Source organism: Microcaecilia unicolor, chromosome 5 (genome assembly GCF_901765095.1).
Source record: "Microcaecilia unicolor chromosome 5, aMicUni1.1, whole genome shotgun sequence".
In the NCBI taxonomy this organism is placed as follows: Eukaryota; Metazoa; Chordata; class Amphibia; order Gymnophiona; family Siphonopidae; genus Microcaecilia; species Microcaecilia unicolor.
In genome coordinates this window covers 316919359-316941565 of record NC_044035.1, presented here as the reverse complement: position 1 = coordinate 316941565, position 22207 = coordinate 316919359, and the positions used below count along the sequence as shown (strand labels likewise).

Here is a 22207-nt window from a genome sequence, read left to right as displayed (position 1 = left end):
AAACCATGGGCTCCTTTTACTAAGTGGCAGAAAGCCCAACGCAGGCTTACCACTCGCTGTACAGGAAGTATCGCTGGGCTACCGCAGCAGCCCGGCTATAATTACCACCCCTAGCATGCTGTCATTTCCAGCATTACAAAAATTTATTTTTGAAGCACCAGAGTGTACATGACGGTAATCAGGCAGTCCATGTGCTGCCCGGTTACTGCGGGGTTAACGTGGGAGCCCTTACTGCCAGCTCCCCCCCCCCCGAAATGGTCGCGTGGCAAGTTGTTATTATTATTAGCAATTGTATAGCGCTACCAGACGCACGCAGCGCTGAACACCTGATACAAAGAGACAGTCCCTGCTCAAAAGAGCTTACAATCTAAGTAATACAGACAAACAAGACAGTTACGGGTGAGGGAAGTAATGGGTGAGAAGGGAGGAAGGGACAAGGGGAGGGCAATTGTGGCTAGGAGCTAAATGTTATACTTGCCGCCTAGCCATTTCCTTTAGGAAGACAAGACTTCCCTTTTATCAGCTGCGGTAAAAGGGGGCCTTGGCGCACATGTAAAACATGCACCAACACCAGCGCCGTCCCCCTTTTGCCGCAGCTTGGTAAAAGGGGCCCTATGTGCATCGTTATGGAATATACCGGATCTGCGTCTAAGTTAGGCGGAGATATTTTAGGCCTGGTTTTAGGTGGCCTAAATAAGTGAGCATACATTTTAGTAACAAGAATGGTACATACGCATATTCTATAAACTATGCCTAACTTTTGGTGTAGTTTATAGAATCAAGCCTAAGCGCGTGGTTTTTTTGGTGCCAATTTTTCAGGCACCATTTATAGAATTTGGCCCTGTTCACTTATTAGCACACATTCAGCTCATGAATGCCTTCAACTTGCACATTAAAAAAATTTACCATGCATTTAAAAGTTCTAACGCATATTTTTATATTAACAAATATGTGAAATTAATCTAAAAATAAAAGTTTGAAAATCAGAGGAAAGCCCAAGCGAACCAAAATCTAACTGAACATTTTTGTCTTGTGTATATCCCAAATGTGTAGGCGTTCATAGTGCTGATGTTTTGGGTGATGCTAGGTTGGTGTTGAAAGCTGCAGATGTACTTTATAAACTATGCATGCATGTATCCATATAGAGCGCATACACATAGCTGCCTCTGCCTCGGAGCAGGTGTAGCTTTGTGTGAGAGAATTTGTGTGCCCCTAGGGGTTATTCTAGTAGCCTATTATAAAAAGACCATATATGCTCCTGCTTTTTAGATCAGGCATAAAGTATACTCATTTTTCAACTTTTTTAAATAGGTAACATGTCATAAAATCCCCCTACATGACAAACATATATGGGTTAACTTGATGTTGGTGTCTCTGACAGATAGGCACAAGTTTAATCAACAGTGAAATCTATACTGAATTTTCTCTTCTACATTTTTAACAATTATCATGCATGCCAATTAGAATACACATATGTATTTCTCATAATGTACATTTGCTAGACACAGAAACAGAGAACATGGTAGTGGTTAAAACCCAGAAAGCCTTGTTTTTCACATTTCCACTTCCTTTAACAATATTGCAAAATTTAAATGATCGCCAACATTACCTTCCCTTCACCACAGTAAAGGATTCTCCATTCTCTCTCTCTCTTGAGAACTGCAATGCTATTTTACTTGCATGGCTTCTACGATTCTAGGTAGCAATTAGCATGTCTACACTCCCTTTAGCACCTTCAGTGTCATAACCCTTTGCTCTAGAAATTCCTTTCCACCAAACTCGTTTGCCTCCTTACACTATCTAGACATAATAATGATATCTAATTACCTTTTATCCTGTAGGGTGTTCACATTTAGGGGCCCTTCTAACAAGAAATGTTAAGCACTTAACACACGGTTAATGCACTAAAACAGACTACAGTGTGACTGCGTTAACCCCTGGATTCTATATAGCACGCCTAGAGTTACATGTGATTCTGCACATAAATCTAAGCGTATTTTATAACTACATGCATAGATTAATTGTTTTAACAAGACGCTAAGCATCAACAGCTCTTAAGAAGCAATATTGAGCTCTAATTGGCAAAAATTACGCACGTAAATTGCTAAACATATTCTGTAATGTACTGCACCTAAATTCTAACATGCAAAGGCAAAAAGGAGCCGTGGTTAGGGGGGATGGTGGAAATGGGCATTTTGTAGGTGTTCCAAAATCTATGCGCGTTGTTATAAAACATGGGCCAGGGATTTACAGCAGCTTCTTGTTGGCATAAATGGACATGAGTACCCTTAATTGTTCTGTCTGTTTACCTGTCTTATCTAGATTGTAAGCTCTTTGAGCAGGGACTGTCTTTTTGTGTATGGTGTACAGCGCTGCATATGCCTTGTAGCGCTACAGAAATGATAAGTAGTAGTAGTAGTAGATTCAGTCGCACTAAGTTTGCCTAAGTGTATTCTAAATTCCGCATGTAAATCTACGTACGGTATTTAGAATACACTTAAGCGTAATTGCCTAGTACGTGTTAATTTTAGGCACCATATATAAAATCGGGCCCTGGATTTGTGGTAGTTTGCCTGTTTCCATTTGTTAAACTGCATGCTACTGAATCCTTAATGGGATGTGGAAGCATTATCCAGCTGGTGCATCACATTTAGGGTATGCTAACTGGCTAATACAGAGTTAATGCAGGACCACTTTCCACCTCCTAAGTAAAAGTTCCCAAGTGTTTCTGCATTTGACATGAGCAGGTATTATGCATTAAACTGAATGTTAACCCATGACCTGTAATAAAAATTAAAGGGAACACTTCTTTGACATAGCATTAGTTTTGGGCATGCTGCTCATTAAAATCCCACTTTATAGCACGTTAAGTCCAAAACTTAACACACTTTGGCAGAAGAGCCCCTTAAATCTTTAAGGGGTCCTTTTACTAAGGTGCGCTGAAAAATGGACGCACGCAGATACAACAGATATACACATCATGTTGTACATTTATTGAAGGGTATATCATACAGAACACAAAAAGAAGAAAAGCATACAATTCCCTCAAAACACAAAAAGAGGCAGAAAAACACCGTAGGGACGACCAGCTATAAAAAGCCGGTGATCCAAGAACTTCTGAGATAAAAACTTTTAGTGTAAAACACCATATGATGCACAGTGGTTGGAAGGTACGGACGTGACACATGCCATGTAGTTGCCAGAGTAGCTGCAGACACTGCAAGACAGCCTGCTTGAAGATCATTTTTGATTTTTGGACTCCTGAAGAAGGACACTGCACCAAAACATAGCCCGTGTCAAGTCCGTACCTCCCATTCACGGTCCGTGTTTCAGCAAAACGGCCTGCGTCAGGGGGTCTATTAATGTAGATGATGTTCAAGTATATCATAGTCATGAAAAAGGAGAAACCTCTTTATTAGAAGTAATAATCTCAATTTAATTGAAAAGACGTCAACACCAGTGCAGGAACATAAAAAAGCTAATACAACACTGACCTGCACAAGTGAAAATGCCATAGACCCCTGACACTGGCAGTTTCGCTGAAACATGGACTGTGTCGGGTATGTTGATATAAAGTATTGGGTTGATGCCCCAACTCAAAACAGAACAAAAGAACAAGCAGCCTTAAACTCTTTAAGGCTGCTTGTTTTTTTGTTCTGTTTTGAGTGTACTTTCTACTCCCTTATCTGTGTTTCACGGATAAAATTTGGCCATTTACAGTTGAAGTGTTAAATTACTCAATTTTATCCATATAGGACTAGATTCTATATAATGCACCTAAAAATATTTATGACTAGGTGTATTCTGTACACCATGCCTAGATTTAGGTGTGGTTTATAGAATACACCTAGCAGGTTTATAGAACACACTTAGTAGCCATGCCTGTGCCTAACTCTAGGTGTATCTATTTACGCCAAGTAAAACTTAGTGAAACTACCAGTGCTAAGTTAGGCACAGAGCAAGCGTATTCTATAACCCTGCATGTAGGATTTTCAGAAAGCCCCCTTATTCCATACCCGTGGCCATACCCCCTTTTTTGTAGTGCGCATTAGAATTTACATGCACCACTTTACAGTGTACGCCTAGCAAGTTGTACACATAAATTCTAATTAATGACAATTAGTGTTAATAATTGCTTAAGTGGCAATTATAGGCACTGATTGGCTTGTTAAGTAATTAAATTGCATGCACAAATCCAGAATATGACCAGATTTGAACGCACAATTTCAGTTGCTCTATATAGAATTCGGAGGATAAGGGCTGAAACTTATATGCAGAAGAAAATTATGTGTTTTCCACCTGCTAGCAAATACTTAACATGCACTGAATATCAGACTCAATATTTTTATTATTAAAATCTTTCTGCAATTTTAGAAATATTAATAAAATTATGGCTGGCTTTGTGACTAAACTCCTATGAAAGAAATGCTGTATTTGTTCTTGATTTGTGCTAAATTGCAAGAAATGTTGAAACACTTTGCAATCAGCTATGTGGAACTTCCTCTTTTATACTAACACAAAAATTTATCTTTTAAAAAAGCTATAAATGATACTGTGGAGGTGATTTTAGAATGTTCAGAAGTGTAAATAGGCATATATGATTAAACAGAGTTTTTGGAAGATGGACTACTTATAGGGCTTCTATAAAATTATGTTCGTAAAAAGAAAATATAAAGAATATCCAAACCTACTTTTGCACAACCCAAGTATAGGCATGTTTGGGAGAGGAGTTTAGGTGGAGCATAGACAGACACAAAGTACCTGTGAACATTTATGCTTCATGTGCATAAATGTGTGACCTTCCCCAAGCAGATATGAATGGGTGCTTTAACCCATGAGTACCACTGCAGTGGCGTACCAAAGGGGGGCGGTGGGGGCGGTCCGCCTCGGGTGCACGCCGCTGGGGGGGTGCTGCGCGTGCCTGTCCTTCGTTCGTTCCATGCTCCCTCTGCCCCGGAACAGATTACTTCCTGTTACGAGGCAGAGGGAGCATGGAACGAAGGACAGGCGCGTGCGGCACCCCCCCTCAGTGGCATGCACCGGGGGGGGTTCTTTCACAGGGGGGTGTCCTTTCACCGGGGGGGGGGGGGTCACGCTGCATCCTGGGGGGTGCTGCACCCTGGGGGGGCGGGGCACATCGGCGATCAGCCCCGGGTGTCAGCCCCCCCTAGGAATGCCACTGTACCACTGGGTTTGCTGGTACCATTTAGAACCCCACAAAAAAGCCAAAGCAGGACTAGAGGATGACACAATGACCAATCCACCAGGAAGATGTAGTTCAAAGCAGATTTATTCAAGCACCAAAACAAGAAGACCTGACCCGACACTGTGTCTGCTGAAACACGGGTCTTCTCATTTTGGTGCTTGCATAAATCTGCTTTGAACTACATCTCCCTGGTGGATTGGTCATTGTGTCATCCTCTACTCCTGCTTTGGCTTCTTGTGTGGATCTTTGTAGAGGGTGTCCACCTGTTTCTGCTGTGGCCATCTAGAACCTGGCATTGACAGGAGATGGAGAGACTAGGGATTGCTCCTGTCTTCAAAACACTAGATAGGCCTAAAAGGTCTTACAGGAGATTGGAGGGGGTTTTGGGTTGATAAGAGGACTTTTCAAAGGGGGGAGGTGTTTGTGGGGTTCTTTGGGGGTTGTTTCTTCAAGGGATTGTGTTCATGGGGGGGGGGGCCTTTAGGATGAGGATTGTGTTCAGGGTGGTATCTTTATGGAGTGTCGAGTTTAGGGAATGTTTTCGGAGTGGTAGGGGAAGTAGGCTCTTTTTTTAAGTGCCCATCCCTTTAAGAGGCTCCCAGCTTTGAGCTGGCATTATTTTTCCTGAAGTACCAGTTTACAGTGTTCACTGCAAGCAACATTATTTCATTTAGATAACATAAAAGTCTCCTATCCTTAATATTAATCACACTCCCCTGATTCATTCCAATCTAACCTAAAATACTGTTTCATACTTATCCTCTACCGCTAGAGAATGCATGCTTGCACCCCAAATGAATACATTGCATAATACCAAACAGATCTAATACTTTTCTTAATTTGTTAACCATATGATAGAGTCTTTCACTTCAAATGTTTCAAAACACCATATATTTACTGCTCAAGTTATAATTCCATAGGCAGTCTTTTTACTTGCTTTATTGGCTTTCCTAAGCAAATAAACTTTCACTGCAGGTTATTGAAGTCACTTTTTTAAATCAGTACAAGTTATTATGCAAAACTCTAGTTTCTGAGGACAAATTCACAACCTGTAAGCTGACCGAACCTGTCAGCTTTCATAGGCAAAAAAACCTCCTTTTTGTTTTAGCTCCAATTTAGCACCAACCTAATTAGTTTCTGGCCTGGCACACCTCTACCAACTATATCCCAGGGACAGTTTACATGAAGATCACGTAAAACTAGGTGTTATTTTTCTACGATACCTGTCCGGATAGTACTCGATCTCCACTATCTGGATTGTGATGGTGCAGCCCACACTGGATAGCAGCATTAAATATCTAGGACTTATTTAAACTCAATAGTCAGCATTTATTTCAAATGCAGACTGCAATATTTTAAATATTAGCTTGACTGAAATTAGTGATTCAGGTGTAATATTATGAGAAATTCAGCAGTTTAGTGTTGTTCCCTAATTCCTTTCTGTGTCAGTGTTTCCACTGCTGACCCTCTTTAGTGTGAGCCAGCAAATAGTAAGAAACTGTCTCCTTGTCATCAGCAGAAGATAAGAAACCCTGAGATCCATCCCACCTGTGGCCTCTAGTTGAATTTATGTGCTTCCTGCATCTGTCAGGAAGGCACTAGAAGTTTCCTGAAAGGAATAGAACTGTGTAGAACATTTGGGAAGTCTCTGGAAACTGAGGGGAAGATAGGTGTGCCCTACAAAAAGCAGAGGGATGAGTCTGGTGGCAGCAGTATCTCCCCCTCCAGATTATATAAATCTACTCAAAAATCTCTAAATTGTAGTTTATCTACCTTCTTGCCAAGTCTGAAGCAGAGGAACTGAATGAAAAAAATCAGTCTGCTATATCCTCATGGATTAGCATTACAAAGGCACTGGCTATACAGCAAGGATTAAGGGACCAGGGCCAAGCATCAGAACCATAGATGTTGTTGGCTTGTGCAGAATAGAGGTATGTGGAAACTCTACACCTCTAAAGTCCAGATAAAGGAGAAGGAGTGTTCAATTTTGGTCACCACATCTTAAATAAGATATAGTGGAAATAGAAAGGGTACAGAGAAGGGTGGTGAAAATGATAAAGGGGATGGAACAATTTCTCTATAAGGAAAGGCTAACGCAGCTAGTGCTCTTAAGCTTGGAGAAAAGACGGCTGAGGGGAGATATGATAGCGGCCTATAAAATAATGAGTGTAGTGGAATGTGTAGACATGAATCTCTTGTTTACTCTTTCCAAAAATACTAGGACTAGGGGGCACTCGATGAAGCTACACAGTAGTAAATTTAAAATGAATTGGAGAAAATATTTCTTCACGAAACGTGTCATTAAACTCTGGAATTCGTTGCCAGAGAATATAGTAAAAACAGTTAGCTTAGTGGGGTTTAGAAAAGGTTTGGATAGCTTCCCTAAAGGAAAAGTCCATAGACCATTATTAAAATAGACTTGGGGAAACTCCACTACTTATTTCTGGGATAAGCAGCATAAAATGTATTGTACTGTTCTGGGATCTTGTCAGGTACTTCTAACCTGATTTGGCCACTGTTTGAAACAGGATGCTGGGTGATGGTGACCGGTCTGTCCCAGTATGGCAATACTTATGTACTTATGAGTCCATTCTAAGTATCTGCTATGTCAACCAGGCGCTCTGTTCCTAACCTTCAAGGACTTGTACTAGCTAAAGCAGAAGGGAATAACATCTGAAAAGAACTGATAACACCATCCTTGCAGAGCCTTGGTGTCTGTTATCCAGCTGCCTGCAAAGTGTAAGTGTTTAACATCTGTAATCAACACTGATAACATTAGTTATCTGGTTAATAAGAACAGTACTGTTAATATGGTACCCTCACCAATCCATTAAGCCAATCTAAGGGGCCGAAGCTCAGTACTGTCACACTAAAGCTAACAGCGCAGAAAACTAGCTTGCCAAAGCTCAAAGGAAATGTTATTCAAATGATGCGCACGCTGGAAAAGCGAAAGCAAACAAGGAATATGCTTGGCACATGCGCAGAAGAGTTTCATGGTAAAATCAGCTCTTTTGCGCATGCACCAGGCAAACCCAAAAGTGAAGCACATATCAATGTCCATCTTCTGAGTCTGTAAATATAATCTTTTCAATTTTTTTTTTACTTGGAAGGCTTATATTTAAGTGCAGAAAAGAGGCATCAATGTATTCTTTTGGGTTTGCTTGAACCCATGCACATTTCTTTCTCAGTACCAGCGCTTTACAGGCTTGCATGGGCTTTCTTCTGCTTCCAAAATAAATCAAAACCAGCAGATTTTAAACTGAATTTTTAAAAAAAAAAATCCGCTCTTCAATACCCTCCCCCCTCCGCCAGCTCTGAGCTTGCAGTAGGTTTCCAGTGGTAAGAGCAGGGTTTGCTTGTGTGCAGATCTCTGAGCATTGGGTGGGCATAGCAAACAACCTAATTAACACCCATTTGACTACATTTAAACACAATTTGCAGCCATCTCTGGCATGCATGTTGCTTCCTGCAATAAATCCTTCTAAGCGTTCTGTGCAGATTAATATGTGCACTATTCCGGCGTTAATTGGCCTTAACTCCGGCAGTAGATTTTGAGAATTGGCCCCTAAAATTCTAAGACAAATAAGGAGAAACCAAAAGAAAAAAGCAACACTGGGCCTTCAAGACTAGGACAACAGGAGTACTTTAGTAGCCAAAGACCCGACACGGGCCGTGTTTCGGTGCCAACATTGGCCTGCCTCAGGGGTCAAATCGTAGATATAATGGCATACAGATGTCGAGGCGCAGATGTCTTAAGGACAATCAAGATAACTTGCATAGATTCTGCTATAGCACGAAAGATCGCCAATGGTGCTGGCTCCAGCAAAGAGCCTTCTCCCGTGTAATCCTGTGTATTAAGACAAGTAAGGAGTACATGCATCTGTTACCTTATCAAATAAAAGAACAGTCAAAGTTTTGTTTCAGAAAAGAGACTTGTGTGGAAATAGAGAATGGATTTAAAATCTGATGCCAGTAGTTTAGGGTTACCATATTTGCCTGACAAAAAAAACAAAAGGAGGACACCAATAGCCACACCCCCTCCACCCACCATGCTTCCTCCCCACCCCCACACCCTCTGTCTTGCCACATCTCCACCCCACACAGTCACCTTGACTTGACCCCCCCCCAAAGAAAGCCATCCCCTTCTATACATTTCCCTTCCCCACAAATCTTTTTCCAGCCTTCCTCCACCCACCTTTTCATAGAGCTCCCTCACCCCCCTACCCTGTACCCACATTCCACTCCCCCTCCTCTCCATTAACTTATCATGCCCTGGTGGTCTAGTGGTCTCTTTGAGGCAGCAAAGGACCTCACTCTTTCCTGACCGGCAATGCCACTGCCAGCTCGCTGCTGGCGCCACTTCAAAATGGCTGCTGACACTTCAAGTGATGATCTCACAAGACTTCTGAAAGTCTCACAAGACCGCTGCTTGAAGTCTCGGCAGCCATTCTGAAGCGGCGCCGGTAGCAAGTGGGAGACTTACTTGTCCTTTTTTGAGGACGTTGTGGGACGTCCAGGCAGGAGATTCCAGTCTGCCCATTTGTCCACAAACCCAGACAAACGGGCAGACTGGAAAAATCCACCTGGACATCCCACAGTGTCCTCAAATGAGGACATGGTCGGGTAAAACTTGACATATGGTAACCCTACACTTGCTCAGCCTTCTAGGAGTAAATCCTAGTCATGGCTCTGGTCTCTCAACTACAAATAAGAACATGCTCTCCTTTTCCACCACACCAGGCCTGTTCTAGGCAATCGCCTAGGCACACACTGAACAAGGGGGTTACACAAGTCAAATTTGAGATCAGGCTTTCCATAAGTAAACAGTGAGACCATGAGCACAATCTTCTACTAAATGTACTTCCTATCTACCACATCCCTATCACAATGCAGATTTCTCCTAATATAAAACAATACAGCTCATGGCAAAACAACAAGGCAACCAGATGGATATATTCCAGGAACCATATTCCTCCACAAACCTGGATTCAAGGTACTGCTACAAATATAACAAGAGTGTAGGTTAATTTGGGAAAAAAAAAAAGATATTGCCCCAAATTGCAGTAAAGGTTAGTGAAACAGAATTTGTAAAAACCTTAATTATGTGCTTACATTAAACGTAGTTTTTAAAATGTTCCTACATCACCGACGTGCTCCTGTCTGGCTCGTGTTTTATGCCCAGAACCATACTCTGGTACATTAACAATCTGTGCATTCATTTATCAGCAGTGCATTCTGAATTGTGTATTTATGGCACAGTGCACTTTTCATAGCTGAAAATTAATGAACATGCCTTTCTCATAACAAACAAGCACCTGTGTTGCATAGATAGTAATCGGAAACAGATTTATTTTTATTAGTGTATTTGTGAGCAAAATTTCAGTAAAACTTATGCTGAAGCATTGATTATAAGAGAATAATTTGCCTCTGAATAACTGCTTCATAAGTCTCTGCTTATAATTTCTTCCTGTAATATGTGCTTTTCAGATTTCATGATAATGTTTTTATGCAAAATGTAATCATTTGTTTGCAAAGCATACTTGTCCTGACAATCATGCACTGCACTGTTGCCAACCACTAGCAAAAGCAAAACAGCAATCTGCTTGCAAAAAGAGATAGAGGAACCAGATACTTGACTGTTTCTACAGAAAATGTTGCTTACACCGCATGAGATCATTTACAATAACCATACTACTTATCAATATTTATTTGGCATTTAGAAATGTACTAAGTTTACTTTGCTCTGCTTTGCTGACTCAGTTGTTATAGGACTGCACTATTATTTGACTCATTCAGATGGACAAGAAAGAGAAAGGTGGGTTTGTATTATTGTCATCACTCTTTTTTGAACCCAACAGTCAGAACTACTGGGGGATATTTTTGCATATTTTATATTCTTCCCCCCCCCCCCCCCACCACCACCTCCAATCTACCATCAATATACATTGAGCCTATACAGTAAATTATAGCAGTTCTTAATCTGGCATTTAGCACATGCGAACAGTTTGCTGGAGATAATTTAGCTCATGCTTACAGTGAACAGGAGATAATTTATACATTAGCTTCCTAATACACAAGAGGGCACTGAAGGGTGGGGAATATACCTTACAATAACACAGTTATTGTGAGTTAACTATTAAGTCAGCAGGAAATTCAGCACATAGGGTAATTTTGTAAAGAGCAGGTTAACATTTATGCAATGATTATACACATTAATGTTTCAAATACAAGCATATATATATGAACGTATGTTTGTACATAAGTGAAGAAATACAAAAACACCAAGAACCTTAAAAAACGGAACATATCTTTAACTCACAACGTAGATATATCTTTTGCAACAATGACTCAATCTTGTACATCAATGAGCCGACACGGGCCGTGTTTCAGCGCACAGCACCTGCATCAGGGGTTCTGCGACAATATTTATCCAATATAAACATGCCCAGCATTCCAGCTGATGGCAAAAAAAAAAAGAGAAACACAATGCTAGGCCAAAGTTCAAAAATAACGTCATGTGTACAGCAGTATTAATCAGTTATTGGTGCGCAATAATACTGCCGCACAAGCGACATAATTTTTTAACTTTGGCCCAGCATTGGTTTTCTCATTTTTTGTCATCAGCTGGAATGCTGGGTATGTTTATATTGGATTAATATTGTCACACAACCCCTGATGCAGGTACTGTGCACCGAAACACGGACCGTGCCGGGTCATTGAGGTACAACATTGATCTACATTGTGAATTAAAGATACGTTTACGTTTTTGAAGGCTCTTGGTGCTTTTGTACTTCTGGACTCTGTTCTGTGGTTTGCACCCTCTCTGTGCTGCTTTCTGCACATATGGTCATAAGTGCAGAAAATCTGCCTGAGTGCTATTCGGTATATCTTTCATAGAAGGTGGATTAAGTAAAACACACCCAAAATTAGGCACTGGAAAAAATCTGCACTAAGTGCTGTTCTGTCCTCTGACAGCCTTTCCCTGATTGTAATGTGGTTCTGGGGTGAGTGTGACACTTTTTTCTGTCACTCTCACTGCAGAGCCACATGAGCAATGTATTGTGTGTGTGTGTGTGGGGGGGGGGGGGGGGGGGGCGTAGTTATCAGGCAATGTGACTTCACTAGCCTGTCTGTATAGAACTGTTATTGATTGGTTATGCTGTTGCCAGTTGGCAGGCTCTGTTCCCATTGGTGGGTTTCCCCCTGCTCACTGGGTCAGAGTGTGCCCCTTTCTGTTCCCTTTAGTCTGAGGTAGGTTCCATTTGTTAGACAGTACAGAACCCTTTCCTGCGTTACCCTCTGTTAGAGTACTTAGTTTTTACCTTGAATATATCTTACTGAAAAAGATATTGTACTCCATTCAACCAGCTCTGAGCTAATGTTGTTTTCAGAATCACAGAGACTCTTTGCCATTGGGGCAGAACCTCTGAACTACAGCTGACTGTGAGTAAACATTGTGTTATTGAAATAAAGGACTTTCAGAGAGATAGAGTCTTCAGGTGTGAACTGGTGTACTGAGGTTATACGTCAGGATATAAGATTTAGAAGCTACAAGTCTTAGAGGCCTGCACAAGTGCTAGTCATTAAAGGGTGCATGCGTGCCTTTTACTGAATAGCACTTAGTGCCAATTCTTGTGCCTAACTTTGGGCACCAGACTTACACCAGCTGAAACCTAGTGCCCAGCTTAGGCACGGAAATGCCAGTATTGTGTAAAAGTGTGTCCAACTGTTGGGAATGCCTCGGCCTGACCTGCCCTTGCTTCTCCTGTGACCACACCCCTTTTGGGGTTGTGTGCGATGTATGTGCAGTTCTTTATAGAACTGCACAAAGGCGGTTATGTGCACAACTTCAAATGAGTTGCAATTAATGCCAATAATTGATTGCTGGCAGCCAATTATTGGTTGTTAAGGGCTCATTCACTAATTTAGTTATGCTTGCAACTTCCGATCGTGGGCAAATATGGGCACCCTTTATAGAATCCAGGGGACTAGTGTGTATAAATAGGCAAACAAATGGGCAGAGTATGAGTGGAGCAAGGGTGGGACTCACATGAATAGTTTCTAGAATACTATAAACTATATACATATATCTGACATTTTGGCTTGAGCCCTTACATAAGCTCTATGGCTAGTGTAAATATTTTCACCTAAAATATTGTGGTGTGTATATACAGTTATGCTAGCATGCTATAATGGAAAGTAGAAGCCTGGCTAAGAGGTAATTCCATAACATTCACAAGCTGATTACACACATGTGTTTGCACATGTATAAATGCCAAATTCCACCTAAGCACTATTCTGCAAATATATCTTACAAAGTGAGTACTTTGATGGTAGGAGAATACATAGATGGAGTCTGGGTGGGACTCACACTTACACACAGTACTTGTAGAATGCTATAAGTTACATGCATATCTCTAATATTTAAGAGTAAGCATTATAGCAACTCTATGGCTGGCATAAGTGTTTGTGCCTAAATTATAGATGTGTATTTTACCTATTTCGCTACTATCCTATAAAGGAAAATATGTTCCTACTTTACTTTATAGAATATGTACCATATAGGCATCTTCCGAGCATCTAAATATAGACACACAGTTTTTGAATTACCTCTAAATGCCAAATGAAAAGGTGTAACTGCATCAGATCATCTTCAATTAATATAGCACTCAAGCATCGCCATACTGGGACAGATCAAAGGTTGATGTGGAGGGGCATAATCGAACAGGGCACCCAAGTTTTCCTGAGGACGTCCTCGCAGGACATCCCCCGCGAAGGGGCAGGGAAACCCGTATTATCGAAACAAGATGGACGTCCATCTTTCATTTTGATAATACGGTCTGGGATGCCCAAATCTCAACATTTAGGTCAACCTTAGAGATGATTGTCCCCGATTTTCGGCACTAATGGAAACCAAGGACGCCCATCTCAGAAACAACCAAATGCAAGCCCTTTGGTCGTGGGAGGAGCCAGCGTTCATAGTGCACTGGTCCCCCTGACATGCCAGGACACCAACCGGGCACCCTAGAGGGCACTGCAGTGGACTTCAGAAAAAGCTCCCAGGTACATAGCTCCCTTACCTTGTGTGCTGAGCCCCCCAACCCCCCCCCCCAAAACCGACTCCCCACAACTGTACACCACTGCCATAGCCCTTAGGGATGAAGGGGGGCACCTACATATGGGTACAGTGGGTTTGTGGTGGGTTTTGGAGGGCTCACATTTACCACCACAAGTGTAACAGGTAGGGGGGGTGGGCCTCGGTCTGCCTGCCTGAAGTGCACTGCAGTACCCACTAAAACTGCTCCAGGGACCTGCATACTGCTGTCATGGAGCTGGGTATGATATTTGAGGCTGGCATAGAGGCTGGAAAAAATAATTAAAAAATTTTTTTTAGGGTGGGAGGTGGTTAGTGACCACTGGAGGAGTAAGGGGAGGTCATCCTCGATTCCCTCCGGTGGTCATCTGGTCATTTAGGGCACATTTTTGTGGCTTGGTCATAAAAAAAAAGGACCAAGAAAAGTCGGCCAAGTGTTCGTCAGGGATACCCTTCTTTTTGCCATTATCGGCCAAGGACGCCCATGTGTTAAGCACGCCCCAGTCCCACCTTTGCTATGGTTCTGACATGTCCCCATGAACTTTGGTGGTCCCAGCAACAGAAAACAGTTGAGGATGCCCAAAATTGGCTTTTGATTATGCCGATTTGGGAGACCCTGTGAGAAGGACGCCCATCTTCCGATTTCTGTCGAAAGATGGGTGCCCTTCTCTTTCGAAAATAAGCCTGCATGTCTGTTCTGCAGATGGATGCCTCTATACCCCTAAGAAGAGGATCACCAACCACCACTACCTTTTGCTTCTTAATGGTCACTGATCCAGCAACTTTGGAGATTTCAAGCTCTGATTCCTCCTCTCTCTTGGATGCTCTCACCTCTTCCACTTCCATTACATCTACTATAATAAAACTCACCCTCAACATTCTGAAGACAACGTTCTGAAGTCACTCAGTCACTCACTGAAGGGTTCATGGATTCATGGTGGTGAAGCCAGAACACTGACCATGTCTCTCTGCCCCGCCCTCGCATGACGGACCTATCAGAAAAAACACACTCAACATTCTGAAACACAAAGGACCATCACAACACCGTTCCCAGGCAACACTAGGCAACATAAGACGGACCAATCAGAGGAAACTACGTGACAATAAGGGAGGAGCATTCCCCAGCAGAATGGCTCATTATCTGTGCAGCACGGAGAGCACAGAACCACCGCTGGAACGAGAGAAGAATATTTCTGCTGTGGGTATGTGCAAAAATAGACCGGGGGAGGGGGGGGGAATTTTTTAAATGCCTAATGCCAGTACTGAAGAGTGCCAGAGGGCCTATAGCACAGACTATATTTGGGATCGCTTGACATGGAGTCAGAGGAGCCGGAAAACAACGTGCCCGTCACCATCTGGGACGTGGGCGAAGAGGACAAGCTGCGGCCCAGCTGGAAGGATTACCCGCGAACCAGCCAGCAGCAAACAGTGACCAAGGAAGGGGGAGGAGTAGGGAAACACACTCCGCGTGTTTCTCTACTCCTTCCCTGCCCAGGAATCGCTGAAGACTGGCTGCCAAACTAACGAAACAACCGCACACCGACGCACCACCTCCATCATTCGAAAGGCATCCACTCTTTCTTCAACAGAAATGCAAACTAATAATACAAAACAAACAAAGAATACATGGTTTCTCAGGCGGCTGCAGGTAACTCCCCACCCCCTTCCTCTTCCCCTTTTGCCGAAGCGGCCAAGGACGTGCCCAACCATCCCCAGCCTCAGGCAAGCTGTCTCCCACCTCGGGGATTCCCCGAGCACCCGGAAAAAGACGGCGCTGATTCCTGCAGCGCATAAATGTTCCAGCATTCCCCTGCAGCCGGCCTGAAATGGACCAAACATATCGGATCACCCCCCGACGGCCCAAGACCGTGCTCTTCTCCCTTCCGACAACTTAAAACAACCATCCCCGTCCTCAGGCAAGCCGTCACCCACCTCCAGGATGCCCAGAACCCCAGTCCAATGGAAAAAGATGGTGCTGCTTCCAACAGCACATTTCTCTTCCAGCATTCCCCTACAGCAGTCCTGAAACGGCCAAAAAATACCGACAGACAAAGAACGTGTTCCTCTACCTTCCGCCCATCTAAAACAACACTGCTGCCTCAGCACAACACAAAAAAAAAACAACACTCAACAAAGGCTGACCCCCCTACAACCACACTTACATTTCACCAACAGAAAGACCCCCCCTCCACAAACCTCCTTGACAGACAAAACCACACACACACAATACAACAGAAACACACCCTCAAAGCCACACACCAATCCAACCCACTTTGCCAGCACAGCACATCCCCCAACCCCCAACCCCCAAGCAAAAAACAAAATAAAACAAAAAAAGACACACATCAACAACCTGCACACACACCGCACCCTCACACACTCACACACACACACAAACACACACACACACACACACACACACACACAAAATAACTCCGTGACACATACACACACACACACACCAAAAACCACATGCTAGCGCCCGTTTCATTGGTTTCGGAAACGGGCCTTTTTTACTAGTTGCATTATATTACAAGAGGACTTGTAAACCGCCAACTCTCCAACTAGGATTCAATGCAGGATACAAAAGAATAAAAACTGATACAATCATCAGGAATTATAATAACAATCACAAAAAAAATTAAAACATAATTATATATATGTAAATAAATAGGTCTTCAAGGCCTTACGAAAGCTTAGAAAAGGATGCAAATGACGGAGACCAACAGGAAGATAATTCCAAAACCAAACTGCTAAATAATGAAATGAATGAGAACAAATAGCTTTAAATCTTGCGTAACAGAAGGAAAAGCTAGAATTAGTGAATTGCAAGTTCGAAATCAAGTACTCGGTTGTAGAATTTTAAGAGATTGTGAAAGATCTTCTGCGCAAGCACCATATAAAATCAGGCATAGCAACTTAAAAACTCCTCTTGCTTGAACTGGCAACCAGTGCAACTCTGACAACAGAGGAGAAACATGATCAAACCTTGATTTGTAAAAAATTAACCTGGCTGCCGAATTCTGGATCAACTGAAATTTAGACATATACTTTGTGGCTACTCCTAAATATAAGGAATTACAATAGTCCAGCATAGTAAGAATAGATAATTGAACTGTTATTCTGAAATGATCTTGTAAAAAATAACAGCGGACTAATCTAAATCGCCTAAGCTTAAAATAGGCCTTCTAAATTAAATTATTTACTTGCAGTTCCACTGACAAAGAAGAGACCAGTAAAATACCCAACATTCTAGATTCTCTTTCAACTGGTAAAAATATATTTTCCTTCCAAAACAATAAATTTGGGAATATTCAAATCTGATAAATCAAACCAAAGAAGCTTTGTTTTTTTCTGTGTTCAATTTATGTCACAATTTAATAGACCACTCAGCAATATTTCTTATGTTATCCTGAGCTACAGATCAGTGGCATAGCCAAGGGTGGGCTTGGGTGAGCCCAGGCCCACCCACTTTGAGCTCAGGCCCACCAGTAGCAGCACACCTATGATGTGGCCAGCAGAGATTCCCAAGCTGAAAACTCCCAACAACTGTCTCTCCTGCATACCTTATAAATAGCAGATCTTCGATTGCAGGAAGCAGACACTGATACATACTGCTTACACCGGCCCCACAGTATTCCCTCTGACGTATTCCTGCCTATGCAGAAACAGGAAGCTGCATCAATGGGAAGGATGTGGGGCCTACATGAGTAGTGTGTATTAGTTGCTCCTCACTGCCAGTGAAAATCTGAAATTTAAAGGTGTGCAGGAGAGGGAGGATATTTGAGAGACCATATGGCATGCAGGCGAGAGGAGAGACCAAATCACCTATGGGATGGGGTGGGGTTCTGCCCACCCATCTTGGGCCCAGGCCCACCCCAAATTGGGTGTCTGGCTACGCCCCTGCTACAGATGAAACAGAATCAATACCCTGCCTAATAGGAATTAACAAAAAGATGTCATCAGCATAAGACATTAACAATTTTCCTGGTCCCAGGACAATTCATATATATATATATATATAGAGAGAGAGAGAGAGCGAGAGAGAGAGAGAGAGAGATAATGGGATCAAGGGGTCTGAAAAACTTCCATCTTTTAGAACTAAATACTGTCTATTCTGTAAGAAAGATTGAAACCACAGAAACACAGAGTCCACTATTCCTCAGTCTGATAAAAGATTTAACAATATCTTATGGTCAACTGTATCAAAAGCAGCAGAGATGTCAGACTGAAATAATACCATTTCCCCACCTCAACATAACACCTGTCTGACAGCAGAGATCATAGACAATAGCAATGTGTTGGAACCCATGTTGAGAATCATGTAAAAGATTAAGGGCCCTATTTACTAAGGTGTGTTAGTGTTTTTAGGATGCCTACACTTAGCATGCTTGCAAACCATGTAGGTGCCTATAGTGATATTGTAGGCATGTACATGGTTAACCTGCGTTAAAAAACATTAACGCGCCTATAACGCTACTTAGTAAACAGGGCCCTAAATTTTTTAATATAATCAAGTTGAGCACTGTGAGTGAGTGAAACATTTACAAAATGTGCCAGCCACTCTAACAATTCAGAGGAAGGATCTTTAAATAATAAAAGAATGCAATTTATCTAATGGGCAATTTGAGCAAGATAACTAATTTACATAAGGAATTAAATGTCCTACTGAAACGGCGCTAAAAGTAGCCCAGAACCTATCAGCTGGAATAAAGGAGAAATCATCAATGCAATAATCTTCATAATCCCTTAGATTATCGAAATAATGATAAATTGTATTCACTTTAGTAGCAAAAAAGTGGCTAAATCTTCAGCGGAAGGTTTGACTATATTTGATGAAAGAGGTACTGTCAAATTATAATGTAAAAGACCAGACAGCTTTCCAAGATTCGGCCTTTCTAAACCCACTAAAGTTGAATAGTAAGTTCTCCTTGCTAAATCTATACTAATCCTTTATTGTTTTAATTGTATTTTCCTAGTTCAATCTAACAGAATCATCTGCAGTTTTTCGCCATCACCTCTCAAACTTACAACTTCTTTTCTGTTCCAATAATTCTGCTGGAAAGCAAGGAAACCTCACCCTCCTATTCAATCTTACTTCTCTCTCAGGAGCTCTTGCATCTAAAACTGGCATAGTGGAAAACTTAATTAGAAAATAAAATAGGATCATTCGCATATGTAACCGGTAATGGGACTACTGAAAACCAGAACTGTAGGCTAAGAGTAGCAGCTGCCTTCTGTTGTGTAAGGTCTAACCCTCAGAAGTGCTGGGTCTTCAAAAGAGATTATTTAGGTCACCTCTTCTTTTGAAATGGAGGTAAAAAAGAAATCCTAGAGCAAGCAAGCAAAGGAGCTCCTCAAAGAGAAAATTAAACTTAGGGCCCTGTTTACTAAACTGCGCTGTAGGTGCATTGTTTTTAGCATGTGCTAATGCTAGAGATTCCCATATATTCCTATGGGTGCCTCTAGCATTAGCGCACGCTAGGAGGGGCATAATCGAAAGGGACGCCCAAGTTTTGTTGAGGACGTCCTCGCAAAACGTCCCGATGGAGGAGCAGGGAAACCCATATTATCGAAACATGATGGACGTCCATCTTTCGTTTCGATAATACGGTCCGGGATGCCCAAATCTTGAAATTTAGGTCATCCTTAGAGATGGTCATCCCTAGACTTGGTTGTTTCTGATTTTCGGCGATAATGGAAACCAAGGACGACCATCTCAGAAACGACCAAATGCAAGCCCTTTGGTCATGGGAGGAGCCAGCATTTCTAGTGCACTGGTCCCCCTGACATGCCAGGACACCAACCGGGCACCCCAGGGGGCACTGCAGTGGCTTCATAAATTGCTCCCAGGTACATAGCTCCCTTACCTTGTGTGCTGAACTCCCCCAAACCCCCTGAAAACCCACTACCCACAACTGTACACCACTACCATAGCCCTTACGGGTGAAGGGGCACCTAGATGTGGGAACAGTGAGTTTCTGGTGGGTTTTGGAGGGCTTGCTGTTTCCTCCACAAATGTAACAGGTAGGGAGGGGGGTGGGCCTGGGTCCGCCTGCCTGAAGTTCACTGCACCCACTAAAACTGTTCCAGGGACCTGCATACGACTGTGATGGAACTGAGTATGACATCTGAGGCTGGCATAGAGGCTGGTAAAAATATTTTTAAAGATGGTTTTTGAGGGTGGGAGGGGGTTAGTGACCACTGGGGGGGTAAGGGGAGTTCATCCCTGATTTTCTCTGGTGGTCATCTGGTTATTTCGGCCACCTTTTTGTGTCTTGGTTGTAAGAAAAACAGGACCAAGTAAAGTCGTCCAAGTGCTCGTCAGAGACGCCCTTTTTTTTCCATTATGGGTCGCTATGCCTACGATACGCCCCTTTGAACTGGCTGTCCCTGCAACAGAAAGCAGTTGGGGACATCCAAAATTGGCTTTCGATTATACCGATTTGGATGATCCTGGGAGAAGGGCGCCCATCTTCCAATTTGTGTGTGTGTATATATATATATATATATATATATATATATATATGCACAACTACAAAATATAAACTCTAATGAAGGTTGCGGTAGAACTCTTGTCCAGGCTAAAAGTCAGCCTGATAACAACAGATGCTTTTCAATATTCAGATTTCTTCAGCTAAGTAGTAATTACTGGATCTGTGACCCTTCAAATCATCTACAAACTAGAGGAATCCTGTTGGTCATTAATATCTCTCCAGTCAATATTCAGCTCATGGCGGTCAGCATTTTTTTTAAATGCTGGTCCTTGCAGGGTGATTTTGACAAATATTCAGTGACAGACCAGGTCTGCAGATCAGGTTGCCAGTACCGAACATCCAGATCTTGGGCTACCACCAGAAGTTATTTGGGTACAGTCTATATTCAATGGTGGTAGTCAGGTAATTGCCCATTTAACTTAAGGCAGCCTTTTTCTGTTCTAAGTCAAATTGGTAGTTACCCAGTTCCACTCAGACTCCACCTCTGGACCACCAAGGCAGTGGCCTGGGTGCGATCAACCAGGTTAAGTGCAGTTGAAAATCCAGGTTAGACCCGGAGAGCATGTTTATATTGAGCAGGAGATATCCAGGCATAAGCTGATCCTACCCAATAACTCCTTCTGAATATCGACCCCTCTATGGTTAAGACTAAGCTCATAGTCCTAGGAGTTAATAAGTGTGCAATAAATTTAATGTCAGGTGAAGTAAGAGTAGTGAAAGGGAATCTCACTGAAACATGTCTTACTGGATTTTGATGTTAGAAATGACAAATTTTCTATCTTCACAATTCAGATGGGATATAATTTGCAACTTCTTCATGATAAATGATATGCGTGCAATTAATCTAGGGTTTATTTTGTAGATTTCAAGGTAATTTATTATCCAAGCATGTGGGATACATTCAAAAGCTTACTTATAGTCATTCCATGCAATGCTGAGATTTCAGTTTTTCTTACAGATGGTCATGATGGCTTTATTTAGCATTAACTGGTGTTTGGTTCTATATGCTCACCTCTTCTGTGCATGGAGTATGATTCTCTTTTTCAAATCTTTCTAGTACTGAAGAACAATTCTTTAACTGAGTTGATGTAAACTCAGTCATGGTATGTTTTATTTTTGTTTCTAGATATAATGATCTTCCAGTTTCCATGTACCTTGGAAATAATGTCATATTTATCTTTTGGTTCTTCCAATATCCTCCTTTAGTTCGCTCTTCATCATGGACATTGAGATCTCCAAGAATAACCAATCAATCAAATCTTAATTCTCTCTGATGCTCATCAACTTGACTATCTACTCTTACAGCTCCCTTGCCTGACGCCTGAGGGAATTTAAGAGCTAATATATCTCGCAACAGAATCTATCTATAGGCTATCTATCATTAGCTGGTATATATATATATATATATAT

General features: G+C 42.1%; 1 protein-coding gene and 1 long non-coding RNA gene across 2 annotated transcripts in view; both read right to left on the bottom strand.

Annotated features, from left to right (window-relative positions):
• ZNF536 (zinc finger protein 536) overlaps positions 1–22207 on the bottom strand; it is a 635757-nt gene that overhangs the window by 356870 nt on the left and 256680 nt on the right. The gene's annotated exons all lie outside the window — the stretch shown is intronic.
• Positions 5350–16516, bottom strand: LOC115470836. The gene is made up of 3 exons (XR_003942245.1): positions 16506–16516; positions 13277–13282; positions 5350–5439 (listed from the first exon to the last, which is right to left on the bottom strand). It is a non-coding gene; the product is annotated as an uncharacterized LOC115470836 (long non-coding RNA).